At 40.9% G+C, this 13,575-nt stretch overlaps 1 protein-coding gene and 1 long non-coding RNA gene across 4 annotated transcripts in view; one reads left to right on the top strand and one right to left on the bottom strand.

Moving 5' to 3' along the window:
* Nucleotides 1-13,575, top strand: part of LOC138246181 (uncharacterized) — a 156,946-nt gene that overhangs the window by 138,567 nt on the left and 4,804 nt on the right. The window contains exons 2-3 of the long non-coding RNA XR_011194236.1: nt 11,881-11,963; nt 12,127-12,171. This is a non-coding gene — a long non-coding RNA (uncharacterized lncRNA). The remainder of the gene's footprint in view (nt 1-11,880; nt 11,964-12,126; nt 12,172-13,575) is intronic.
* The window catches only part of SLC7A2 (solute carrier family 7 member 2), a 395,073-nt gene that overhangs the window by 12,080 nt on the left and 369,418 nt on the right, over nt 1-13,575 (bottom strand). The window lies entirely within an intron of this gene.

The following is a 13,575-nucleotide window of genomic DNA, read 5'->3' on the forward strand; positions in this document are numbered from 1 at the left end:
TACATCACCCCATAGACTGGCCAATATAGGTTTGGCTAGTTGCTTTTTTAGAGGTTTAATATAACAGAGTTAGGAGATGTAAGTTCAGTTTTTCTTCTGTTCCTGTGTACCTTGCAGCTCCCAGCTGTTTGGAGATTTATATTATTCTGCTAGTGTAATACTGTGATGTGTCTTTAGCTTTCTGCCACTGTCAGTTCAGATGCATTAAGGCCAAATATTACTGAACTGTTCCCTATTATGTCACTGCCCAATGAAGAAGACCAGAAGATGCTCCACTGATGAAGCCTTCGTTGCCTGCTGATCCATTTAGGAAAGGTATAACCAAAATAATTATTTATTTTTCTTGCAGATATTTATGTTTTCTCTTTTCGAAACCCAAGTACTATTTGTGGTTAGTGCCAAAGTCAGATGTTTTCCAAATTAATTTTTGTCTTCTTTTCTTTTTGCATGAAGCCCAAACATGCTTATCAGATTAGACTAATAGTTAAGGATGCCACATTCTAAATTTGACTGTTCATATAAATTGATTCTAAACAGTTCATCTGTGATAGCTAAATGTCCTCTGTGTCTATCAGACAATTGTTATTGATGTTATTCTGCATGGTGGTGGAATGTTTAATGATAAATATTCTGTCTAGATTAAGATTCCATAGATTTGATCAGCCTGTGTTATTTATGTACTTTTATCATTGGTCTTGTGTTTGATTTACATGATTTACAAGTGATCTTAGCATTGTTAATCTAAAGGGCAACAAATGTTTGAACTTAACTAAACTTGTGTGGTAATTCATGGCCACATCGGTCATGGTGCGTATAAATTACTGACTCCAAAAGGAAAAGTGATGTTCATTAATTTGATCTCATTGTTGTTGTCCATCTTGTTCCTATCTGAGTCCAAAGATCCGTGGCGACCGCTGAGGGTAATTGATGGTTACCCTATACGTGTCACCTTATGAATAAATTATCAAAAGAAATATAAGACTGGACAAACACACAAATTTGGTAGCGCAGAGGATAGTTATGCCTCAATAGGAGGGGTTTGGTTATGCCTAAATAGGAGGGATGATTTTGTCCCAATTGGAGGGTTGGTTATATGTCATTTAGAAAGAATTTGGAGATTTGGTTTTACCAGTGCTTGATGAAATTAATTTGGTTTTGCCAATGCTTGTTTGGAGATGTTCCAGCATTCCTAATGTGATTTATGATTGGGTTAGGATTTGCGCTTGCACTGCCTAAGCAAATTGCAGGTGAATTGTGATGTTTGTGAGAATTAGGGAGTACTCCAATGTAGTGTGTTAGGAAGTGTGTGTACTCCAAAGGGTGTATGTATGTCATCATACTTCAATTAGGTGTGACGCTTTGTGCTAAAAAATTGGCCACATGGTTGTTGGTATACAGACCCTGCGTGGTCTAAGACTCTAAGTACTGAGTATTGTACAAGTGTAGAAGACACTTGGTTGTTGTTGTAACTTGTCTGTTTAGTTGGTCAATCGGGCGTGGTTGACAAATAGTATTCCTAGAGTGTGTGTTAAAGGGAGTGTTAGTTTGACAGATATTGCCGATTCCTGAGTGCACAAGGAGGATCTAGTATTAGTCAAGGGTAGAATTTTCTGGTCAAATTTTACTTGCGAGTCAGAGAAAGCTGAAGTCGAACAAGTAGTTGTCAGAGCTAAAAGCCACAGTCGTAAGGCTTCCAAAGTGATTGTGTTCCCTACGTGTAGTAAGCAGACAAGCTGGTGTGCTGATTTTTCTTTAGTGTTCACAATATTTTGCATTAGTTTTAGTGAGAACTGAGTTCTGAAGGACAAGCCACAAGACTTTGACAGTCGTTGTGCGTGTGAGTGGGTCACTTAGGTCTGTGCTGGGATAGGTCAATTTGTGAAAGGGAGCCGTGAACGGATTGGTGGACAACCGTGAAGGGCTACTGGTTGAGAGAGGCAGACGAAAAGGATTTTGGGACTCAATTAGTTTCTGTTTTGAATTTCAATTGTAGTTTTAAGCTAGATTAAAGTAAAAATGAAAATTGTCAAAGCATTAAAGAGTGCACTTAAGGGAGATGCTTATATTCCAGTTAGAGTAGGAGAACTTACCGCACCAGAAGGTACACCTGCATACATCGCAATTGAAGAGAAGGGTACCACAGCATGTATTTGGTTGAAACAATGGTGCACAATTACAAAGAAGGAAGGGAGCTTATGGTTTCCTGCCTATGGAACTTTTAATATGAGAATTTTAGAGAAACCGAGGAGTGTGCTGTATGAGTTGAAACCTCCTCCGAGACCAGCACAATTTGAAGCTTTAGCCATTTGGGAGTTAGTGGCCAGACAACAAGAGAAATTAAAATTTAAGAGGAGAATGAGAAAAATTGAGAAGACATTATTGGAAGCAAGATGGGATAATGAGCAAAACTTTTGAAGAACTGAAACTTTAAAGGGAATTGGGATGTTTCCTGCAATTAAACAAGAGAAGGAGAGCAGTGTCAGACAAAAGTCCAAGAAGAATAAGGGCTCTTCTGAAGAAGATGAGCCAAAGTCAGATGAGGCTAGGAAATCATTGATTTATGATGATGACTCAGATGATGATGAATTCATAATGCAGTTACTGAAAAGTCGTCCTCCACCATACAGTATGCAGCACAAGAGACAAGTCCAGGTGCTAGTACTGGTCCAAGTGCTCCAGTACCAGTTGTAGTAACACAGAGTCAAGTACAAGTTGCAACTAGTGTTCCTGCTATCACAGTTACTCCGACACCTATGACTCAGGTTGAGCTACCTGTAGTCTATCCTACAATTCCTGTTGTAAGTTCTGTGCCGAGTATGACAGTACCAGTATTGCAATCATCACAGATATCACAGATTTATCAGAAACCAATGATGCTTCAGGTGGAGTCTACACCTAATTCAATGGCTCCAGTGCAGTTTCAGACAATCCTGAGGTACACCCTGTAACAATATCACAGTCAAATTCTTTAATGTTGTAAGACCAGAATTCTGGAGTAATTTATTCGAGAAAATCAGAATCTTCAATCAAGTCCAGAAGCATTACCAGTACCTGTTACTATTAGTCCTGATGTACCATTGTTTGCTCAGGGAAATAATGAGAGCAATCTACAGAATATGTTTAATTCAAATGCAGAAATGGAGAGATTCAATGTAAATGCGGGAGTTATGTCTCCAATGAATCAGACTTTTGTAAAGACAGGTCCACTGATTGACTTAAGTTATTCCAGGACTTCACAGAATTAGGGAAATTCTGACTTGAATTCAAATTCATGTTTTATGACTCTATAAACTCCATGTACTAGTCCACATGGTGTGTCTAATGTAAATAATAATGTTTAATTACATTGTTTGACAGCTCAGCAATTAACAGACTGGTTAGAAAAAACAAGTGGAGCATAAACAAGTGCTGAAGAGGGAAATTCATTGAACCTGGCAAGACTTAAATTAGAGTTGAATGAAATGATTGAGGGAACACTTGAATTAAATAGGATTGACTCATATAATGAAGATGAGTGACACTTCATATGTAAAAATGTTATGAACAAAGCAGGATTGGTACATCAGAAAGTAGCAGAACCTGTAGAGAAATATGAAATAGAAATTGAGAAATCAAAGCCACTGGGAAGACGTTACAGATTAGAATTAAATTCAAAAGATATTAAGAACATGAGAATAAGAGGAATGGAAATGTATATTAAGGAATTAATTCAGAATATTCAAAGATGGGGAACATTAGATACATGGGAAGGTAGATGGGTAAAGAAAAGAGATCAGAAGAAAAGGGAGTCTGCAAAATCAAATGATAATGTGCAGCAGGCTGATAATCTAGTAAAGATATTACCAATGAGAAAAATTACTGGAGGGAATTATGTATATGTTCCTTGGAACAGAAGTGAAATTTTGTCATTCACAAATGACTACCCAAGATTGAGAGAGAAACCAGTGGAATGGGACCAGCAGACAGATGCCTGTGGGAGGATTTGAATACCCTGTTAGAAATAGTGGTTCCAGCTTATTTGTGGGTTGAATGCAAAAGGATTGTTGACTGGCCAACAAGAGAGCTTCCACAAGATCCAGTTACAGGTGCACCATCTCCTGATGTAATGAAGTACTATTACAAAGTGATTGAATTTTTGAAAATGAGAATTTCACCTAAAAGTATTGATTGGCAGAGAATCGATAGGACAGCACAGGAAGCGAAAGAGTCAATACATGCATACTTTGAGAGATTGTTGCAAGCGTTTAAACATTACAGTGCCACAGAAACAATTGTTGAAGGATTGAGGCCTGAAATTAGCCGAATACTTAAGAGTCATTTGATTTGCTGGCAAGCAAAACCGGTTGATGAAGTACTACAGTTTGCTAAATACTGTAGTGATGAGTTGTAAATAAAGCAGAAGAAATTGAAGGAAAAGGCAATGGTGATGCAGATTAAAGCGGACATAATTAGGAATGCAGGGAATTTTCCACAGCAGCAGGGAAACATGCAAGTATTTCAAAATCAGGAACAGGCAAGAAGTAGAAGTTGTGGTGGAAATGAAAATGGGGGTGTTGATTTGAATACTGTTGTTAAATCAGGTGATATGCAGACAATGAAAGGATGTTATCTTGTCATGCTTGCGGGGACCTACGGCACTGGAAACAGGAGTGTCCAATGATGATACAGAAAGGTGTTGTTACGCAGATGAATGAAAACAATCTTTTTCCAAATCTGAGAGGAGCAAGAATGAGAGGTCCTAATTTAAATGTCCAAAATAATAGTAATCAGACGCAGATTCCTCAACAAATGCAAAGTTCCCAAATGATGCAAAAGATACAGGTGCTACAGTCACAGCAAATACAGCCCGAAGTGCAAATTACACCAACACAACAAATGCAGATAACTCAAGCTCCAATGATACAGCAGCAGATGATGCTTCCATCACAGAACACAAGTCAAAAGTTAAATAAAAGTAATCACATGGTGCAGCAGTCAACACTCCATAGTGAGGGTAAATTGAATAATGAAGTGATGAATGATGAAGTGATGGGTGAGAGTTCGGATAAAGAAGAATGTGTGTTAACAACATCATTAGAAGTGGATCAAAAGGTTCCTTATCTGAATGGAAAAGTAATGGGTCATGATGTTTCACTCTTAGTTGATAGAGGAGCTATACGCTCTACAGTGAGAACTGCAGAATTTCCTAATGTGCCACTTTCTGGGAAAATGGTGCAGAGTGTAGGAGTTGCAAGTAAATTCTTGACAAACCCAATCCTGTTAAAATTGGCAATTTTGAAGGTTTGCATACATTTGTAGTTTGTGATTCAAGTCCAGTTCCCTTATTAGGAAGAGATCTGTTGTGCAAAACAAAATGTTTGATTACCTGTACAAATAATGAATTGCTATTCAGACGAATAGTGATGATGATGATGATTCATCTATGCAAACTGAATGTGATTAAGTTAATGAAGAATTGCCACTGATTAGTTTCTATCCTGCATTTATGGTACAAAACCTGCCAACTGACTTACACAGTACAGTTACTTTAAAAGTTTGGGATCTTTCTGGGAAAGATAATGGTCTGATCAAAGGAGTAGAACCAGTTAAAGTCATAGCCAAACCTAATGTAGTTTTTCTGCAAATTCCGCAATATCATGTGGCACCAGATGTAATTGAAGGAGTTACTCCTGTAATTGCAGATTTTGTGATGCAGGGAGTTCTAAAAGAAGTGCTTAGCAGCCCATGTAATTCTCCTGTTATGGCTTGCAAAAGGCAAGTTGGAAATTTAGAATTGTTCACGATTTGAGGAAAATTAATTCCATAGTGGTCAAATGTTGTCCAGTAGTACCAAATTCAGCAGTGATTTTGTTTCAAATCCCTTGTGATGAAGAACAGTACATGGTGGTGGACCTATGCAAGCATTTTTCTCTGTGCCTCTTCATGAGGATAGTCAGTTTCTCTTCTGTTTTAAATGTTCAAATCAGGTATATTGGTGGTGCAGAATCCCACAGGGGTTTTCAGTGTCACCGTCCACATTTAATCAGGTATTGAAAAATAATTTGGAATGACTGGAAATGCCTTTCCAATCAGCATTAGTTCAGTACATTGATGATCTTTTGGTTGCTTCAAAGACGAAGGAAGCATGCAGGCAAGATACTATTGCCTTATTGAATCATTTGGGAGAGAATGGACATAAAGTGTCTCCAGCGAAAATACAGTATTGTCAGAAAGAAGTTAAATATTTGGGACACCATTTAGAAAGAGGTGCAAGGAAAGTGTCCAGAGAGAGAGTTACAGCTATTTTGCAAATTAATCCTCCAGTCACACAAAGAGATATCAGGATGTTTTTGAGAATAGTGAGCTACTGTCGCCAATGGATTCCCAATTTTTCTGTTATTCCAAAGCCACTGCAGAGACTGCCCCTCAAAGATATTTCTGATCCTCTGCCTTTTGATGAAGCTTGTATGAAAGTTTTTATTGAGCTCAGAGAGAGATTGTGCAGAGCACCAGCTTTGGGAATGCCTGACTACCTTAAACCATTTATGTTGTTTTGTCATGACCGTGATGTTTGTGGTCTTTCTGTCCTTCCCCAGGTACATGGAGGTGGAAATCGCTGTGTAGCATATTTTTCTTCTACTTAGGATCCAGTCGCAGCAGCTTTACCGGGCTGTTTGCGAGCTGTAGCAGCAGTTGGTTTGTCACTAGCTCAATGTGAGAGTATTGTGATGGGACATTCTTTAATTGTTCTGGTCCCTCATTCTCTAGAAGTTTTGCTCACCAGAACAAAAATTCAATACTGGGCAAATGCATGGATAACACATTATGAATTGCTCATTTTGGGCTCTTCAAATGTTACCTTGAAAAGGTGTACAGTGCTTAACCCAGCAACCTTGCTCACAGTAGAAAATGTTGAAATTAAGAAACTGAAAGAAGTTGAACATGATTGTCTGGAGGTTACTGAATTGTGCACAAAACCCAGACCTGATATTCAGGATACTCCATTAGAGGAAAATGATCAAATTGTTTTTGTCGAAGGTTTCTGTCTAAGAGACAATGTGGGAACATTAAAATCTGGATATGCTGTGTGCACAATTTCTTGTGTACTCGAAGCTTCAAGAGTATTTTCTGCACAAGTGGCTGATTTGGTGGCTCTTACTAGAGTATGCAGTATTTATTCACAGTTATGGCCAGTATGGATTTGGAGTAGTCCACGATTTTGGACAGCTGTGGTCACAGAGGGGTTTCATAACATTGTCTGGCTCACCAATTAGAAACGGTGATAGAATTAATGATTTGTTACAAGCCCTACAATTACCGCAGAAGACTGCTGCGGTTTAATGCAGTACACACCAAAAATCAAATGATTTTGTTTCAATGGGAAATGCTTATGCAGCCCAAATCCCAAGGTTTTGCGCACTGAACGGCATTTCTTTTAATGAGAACTGTAAAGAGCTAAAAGATGAAGAAGTGCATTCACATTACATGTTAACAGTGATGGATACCTGGGAGGAAATCAAACGTTTGCAAGAAACTGTTTCTGAAGATGAAAACAAAGGTTGGATAAAACTGAAATGTTTTCCAAGGGATGCTGATGACCTATGGATTTCAAATGAAGGGCACGTGGTGTTGCCAAAATGTCTACTGACGCAAATGGCAAGATACTATCATGGTCAAGAACACATTGACAGAGATGCAATGATCCGATCATTTAAACAATCCTGGTTCAATCCAAAGTTTAGACAGGTTGCTGAAGCAATTTGTCACAGATGTGTTACATGTCAACAAATGAATGTGGGGAAAAGAACAGTTGTCAATATGAGTCACATTGGAAGAGCAGGAGGTCCATTCAACAGAATGCAAATGGATTTTATTGAGATGCCTGTGTGTGGGGTCTGAGATACGTGTTGGTGATGGTCTGTATTTTTAGTTACTGGATTGAAGCTTACTCTACACGTAAAAATGATAGCCTCACAGTAGCAAAGCTTTTACTTAGGGAGTTAATCCCTCGTTTTGTGTTACCGGCCTCTTTAGAATCAGAGAGAGGAAGTCACTTCAACAACAAAGTGATACAATTACTATGTTCAGCCTTAAACACTGAGCAGAAGTTGCACTGAAGCTATTGTCCTGAAGCATCGGGATTAGTAGAGCAAGTGAATGGTACTCTGAAAGCACGACTTGCAAAAATGTGTGCATCTACAAATCTGAAATGACCAGATGCTTTGCCTTTGGTTTTGATGAGCATGAGAAACACACCTGATAGAAAGACTGGACTTTCTTCACATGAAATCCTCATGGGTAGTGCAATGAGGTTGCCAGCTGTTCCTGCAAATGCTCTTGTGAATATAACAGATGATATGGTGCTGGATTACTGCAAGAGTCTGGCTGATGTAGTTCACTCTTTCTCTCACAAGGTGGAATCTACAACCGTGCATCCATCCCAAGATCAGTGTAACAGTCTGCAAGCTGGTGAATGGGGGGTCATCAAGAAGCACATGTTGAAAACTTGTCTGCAAACTAGGTGGAAGGGGGCGCATACCAAGTTGTACTGGTTACTACGACTGTTGTAAAGTGTGCTGGGATTCTGTACTGGATTCACGCCAGCCACACTCAAAAGTGCCCTAGCCTCTGGAAGATGAAGAAGAGTTGTTGAGAGTATCAACTATTGTACAGTCTCAAGGAGCAAGAAGAAAGACTATGGAAACAAAAACAGATCCAGTGCAAACTGGTGAAGATCCAGGTACTCCTCTAAGAGACGACGCAAACACACCTCTAAGAGATGACATATAGGTACCTGAAGTTGTTCAAGCATCAACAAATATAGCAGGAGAGTTAAGTCAGAGGAGAACTCTTCCAGAATTAGATGACTGAGAAGATCAGTTGAAACAAATCATGTTTCCCGAAGCAGCTGGGAGGGTGTTGAGTTGAATCAAAGATATGAAGATTTGACTCCTCCTGAATTAGCTAATGGTGCAGGTATATCAAGTCAAGGTCAAAATCCTGCAGAGTCAAGATGAGTTGTAAGTCCAGTTTTGCAAACGACACTGTCAAAGGAAACTGTGAAAGAAGACAAGTGGCCCAATCTGCAGACAAGTGAAAAGGTTCAAGATGTATTGTCAACTATAAATGAAGAGCCAGATACAACAAGAGCAGATACAGATGAAGATCTGAATGAAGGAAAAAAAAGTCAAATCAGAGATCAAAGAGAAAAAGTGTTGCAAATCGGAGATACTCAGTTCCTGAAATAGGAGTATTTGACAACAGATGAGTGGCAACGTGAATTTTTGTCTTTTTGTTTTGATCGTGAATTTCCAGATCAATATTTTGGAATTTGAATTACTTTTGAACTGAAATTTTAAACTACATTGCCAGCAGAACAAGAGATACATTACATGCTACAAGTGAATATCACTGTTCAATAGACTATGATCTACTGAAAGAGACTTTGAAAACCTGATTTTTGACAAGTTGATAAACCGATTTTTGACAAAGTTCTGGAGAAAAGTTTGAAAGCTTTTGTAAAAAAAAAACAAAGAAAACTGAAGATTATTTTTGTTTTGATTTCTGGCTGCATAGTTAAATATTTTTTATTTTTCTTCCACTTTCTGATTCTTTATAGGTCATGGATAACAGTCACAATTGTGTTAAAAACAATATGTGTTGCAAATGCATGTGTATTAGTTTGGGAATTGTGTGTGTACTAATATGTTTGTTGTTGATTGTGACTATGAGTATTCATTATACACCTGAAAATAGTTATATTAGTTCTTTGGAGACTTTTACACTTTCAAAGTTAGAAAAGTTTAACAGGGATGAGATATATTTGCATTTAGACAGCTCACAAGGAGATCTTTCTTCGAATGTTTTCTATTGCTTGTTGTATGACTATGTTGAGACGATGAATGTGAGAGAATGTTACATTTGAAATCAGATCCCTTCATCCGTGCAGGAAGGAGTTACTTACCATAGCTTGCCATTAACTTATGGTATTAGTTGTAGTATTTTACTAACAAGCCTTTATAACCAAGAGTACATACAATATTTCTACTCCAGTTTAGATCTAGGGCCTCATTATGACATCGGCGGTAAATACCGACTACGGCCACGGCGACAGCCGCCAACATATCGTAGCCGTGGCTACCAGCCGCCACCCGCATTATGACCGTAGGCAGAATTCTGCCAGAAGGCTGGCGGAATTCTGTTGATGGTCATGGCGGTGGACGGACGTAAGGTGGCGCAGCTGCCAGCAGCAGCACCACGCCAGCAAGACACTGCCTACCATATCATGTTCCATGATACGGCCTGGCGGTGTTTTGCTGGTGGACGCTGCGGCTGGCAGCAACGCCATGTCCCTCCTCCTGCCGGAGCACCCCCTGCAAGCAGGTAAGTCAGGTTCTCCAACAGGAGAGGGGGTGGGGAGTGTTGTGTGTGGGGTGTTGTGTGTGTGTGTCTGTTTTTATATGCGTGCATGCGTGTGTGAGTTGCGTGGAATGCGTGCGTGAATGTCTGAATGTGAGTGTATGTGTATGTTGTGTGTTGTGAATGCATGTGTGCGACAATGTATGTTAGAGTGTGTTGCAGTGTGTGGGTATGTGCATGCGTGGGTGGATGTGGGTATGCGTGTGTGTATGAGTGTGTATGAGTGGGTATGTGTGCACGTGTGGGTGTGTTGATGTCGGGGGGTCGGGAGCGGGAGGACTCTAGGGAGGGTGAGGGGGGGCAGGGGAGACCCCTATCAGTGCCAGGGGAGGAATTCCCTGGCACTGATAATGCCTACCACCATGGTTTTTGTGGCAGTGAGATTGCCATGAAAACCATGGCGGTAGGCAGGGTCATAATCCCGAGGGTGGGATTGTGACGACCACCTGGCTGGAGACCGAAGTCTCCAGCCCGGCAGCTGTTACCACCCTGGCGGATGGAGTGGTACATTGGCGGTTTAATGTCATAATAGTGGAGGTAGGGACCACCAGCCTGTTGATGGTAATACCTCCTCTATTCCACCAACCGCCAGGGTTGTAATGAGGCTAGTGTTTTCTTTTGTTCCGAATAACCACTTGGGTGTTGTGGACGAGCTGATCTCGTCCTGCACCTTCACCCCCAGTCAGGGGTGGCAAGGAAAGCACTTCCCCTGCCACCTGATCCCCCCTCGATGATCTAATGATGTCAGCACGCTCACAGCACGCTGACGCCATCAGATGCTGCTGGGGACGCACTTGCAACATTTGCTTCCAGCGCATCAAGGAGAGAGGACTACCTTTTGGTGAGTCCTTCTCCTGAGGGGGGTGGATAGGGGAAACAGACACAGGGGGAAAGGAAAGAGTTTTTTCATCCCTGTGCCTGTTTTGAATGGATTCCTGCTCCACGATCGCGGGCAAGGTCCACGATCATGGAGCAGGAATCCACCCACTAGACACAAGGGATGTTTTTTTGGTGATTTAGGGGAGCGACCTCTTAGTCAAGTGTCGCTCCCTTGGGGGCAATATTTGATCCATGTTTCAGCCCGCCCTGGGTGCTAGATCGGCTGTTTTTCTGGGTGGGCGGGTCGAAACCCACTGGGAACCAGGGATTTGTGCAATTTTAATTTTAGGGCAGTGACCCCTTGGGTAAGGGTTCCCCCAAAGGGGACAGAAGCCACTAAGACCCCAGGTTTTTTTTCCTTTTGTTTTTTTTTGTGTGAGGGGGCAGTCCCTTGGGCAAGGGTCATCCCCCAAAGGCGGCACTTAACTGTTGGCCATTTCACCCCCTTGGGAAGCCATCAGCCTCGTTTTTTTTTAGGTCCATCTGCCCACAAGGGGGGCAGAAATCACTACACACCAGGGAAAATTGCTAAATGTTTGGTGGGGGAGTGTTTGTCAACTGGCAAAGTAGATTATAACGGTTTATTTCTCCTTTTTGTTCTAGTGCAAAGCTTTTGTTTCCTTTGCTGTGACTCCTTGTGGTTTTGGCAGTGGTTGACCTGCAGTTTGCGTAGTTGCATGTTTTGGGTAAGCAAAAACAATTTACTCCAAATGATTATTGTTGCCTTGCACGAATTACATTTTTGTAAATGGTGTACTAAATGCAGGATTGTGTGTGAAATTGTCCTTAGATTTGTCCACAATGATATTTGTGTTGTCTTATGTGTAAACTTTTCTTTTTCCATTTTAGTGGGATATCATTGGTGATTCCTGTGTCTGTACAGAGTAGTTGCTGGTGAGTCTAGCTTTTTCAGGCAAGTGAGTGGTATAGCTTTTGAGTACATAACTCTTTGTGATAAAGTAACACTTTGTTTATTACTTAATTTTACATAGTGCTGGTTGTTTTTGGTGCATTTGTCAATTTACTTTTCTTAGAAAGGCTCATGGCTGGCCGCAGGGTGACCGCTCAGTTGGTATGCTTTTTGAGTCATCTTCTGACCATGATTATGAGACTGACTCTGCATCAGAGGCAGAGGAGGAAGTGCAAGATTCTGGTAATGAATTTTCTGTCTGAGAGGAATCATCTGATGAGGAAGCCTGGTTTAGAGGAGGACACTGATGTGCCAATAGTGCAGCAGCGTGGGGCTGAAAGGCTTCCCATTGGAAGACCTGAACTCTGGATTGCCCCAGACATGGAGCAGCCAGAGTTGCCTGCCTTTACTGGTCTCCCGGGGTGTAGAATGAATACGGAAAACATTTTGCCTATCAAATTCTTTCAGTTGCTTATGGATGATGTATTTTTGGAACAGATTGTTGACAGACTAATTTATATGCTGAACAGTATTTGATGGACAACAGTGCCAGATTTCGGCCACGCTCTAGAGCTACCCAGTGGCTTCCCACAAATCTGAAAGAGTTGAAAAAGTTCTAGTGTTTAACTTTTTTTATGGGGTTGATAAGGAAGCCATCACTGTCTTCATATTGGTCTACTAGTCCCTTGATGGCAACGGCTATATTTCCTGCAACCATGAGTTGTAATCGGTATTTGCTTCTTTCGATGCTGCCACAGGATAACCCTGATTCTGAATGTCTGTTTAAGATTAGGCCTGTCCTTGATCATTTTGTAGTTCGTTTTTCAGAGGTCTATGTTCCAGGGAAAGAAATAGCTGTGGACGAGTCTTGCGTCCTGTTCATGGGCCATTTGGTTTTTACGCAGTAAATTCCTAGCAAGAGAGCACAGTATGGAATTAAGATGTATATGCTGTCTGAAAGTAGTTTATGTTTATAATGTCTGGGTCTACACTGGTAGGGATTCCAGTATTGACCCCCCCCCCCGGGGTTGTCCGCCCACTTTTGGAGTTAGTGAATAAGAAAACTGTGAGGGAACTTGGTAGATGACTGTTTAACAAAGGTCACCATTTGTACCTAGATAACTTCTATACTGGAGTGCAATTGTTCAGGGAATTGTTCAGACTGGACACTGTTGCTTGTGGCACAATCCACTCTAACCATAAAGGCTATCCAAAGGAGCTTCTGTCCAACAAACTTGAGAGGGGACAGTGCAGTGCCTTGTGTAATGATGAGCTGCTAGCTCTGAAATTTGCAGACAGGAGGGATGTCTCTACATGCTGACTACCATCCATGATGTGTACTTCCCCTGTGACTGTTTGGGGGCAGGTTTCTGAAGTGCACAAACCTG

The sequence above is a fragment of the Pleurodeles waltl genome, chromosome 1_2 (assembly GCF_031143425.1).
Source record: "Pleurodeles waltl isolate 20211129_DDA chromosome 1_2, aPleWal1.hap1.20221129, whole genome shotgun sequence".
Classification (NCBI taxonomy): domain Eukaryota; kingdom Metazoa; phylum Chordata; class Amphibia; order Caudata; family Salamandridae; genus Pleurodeles; species Pleurodeles waltl.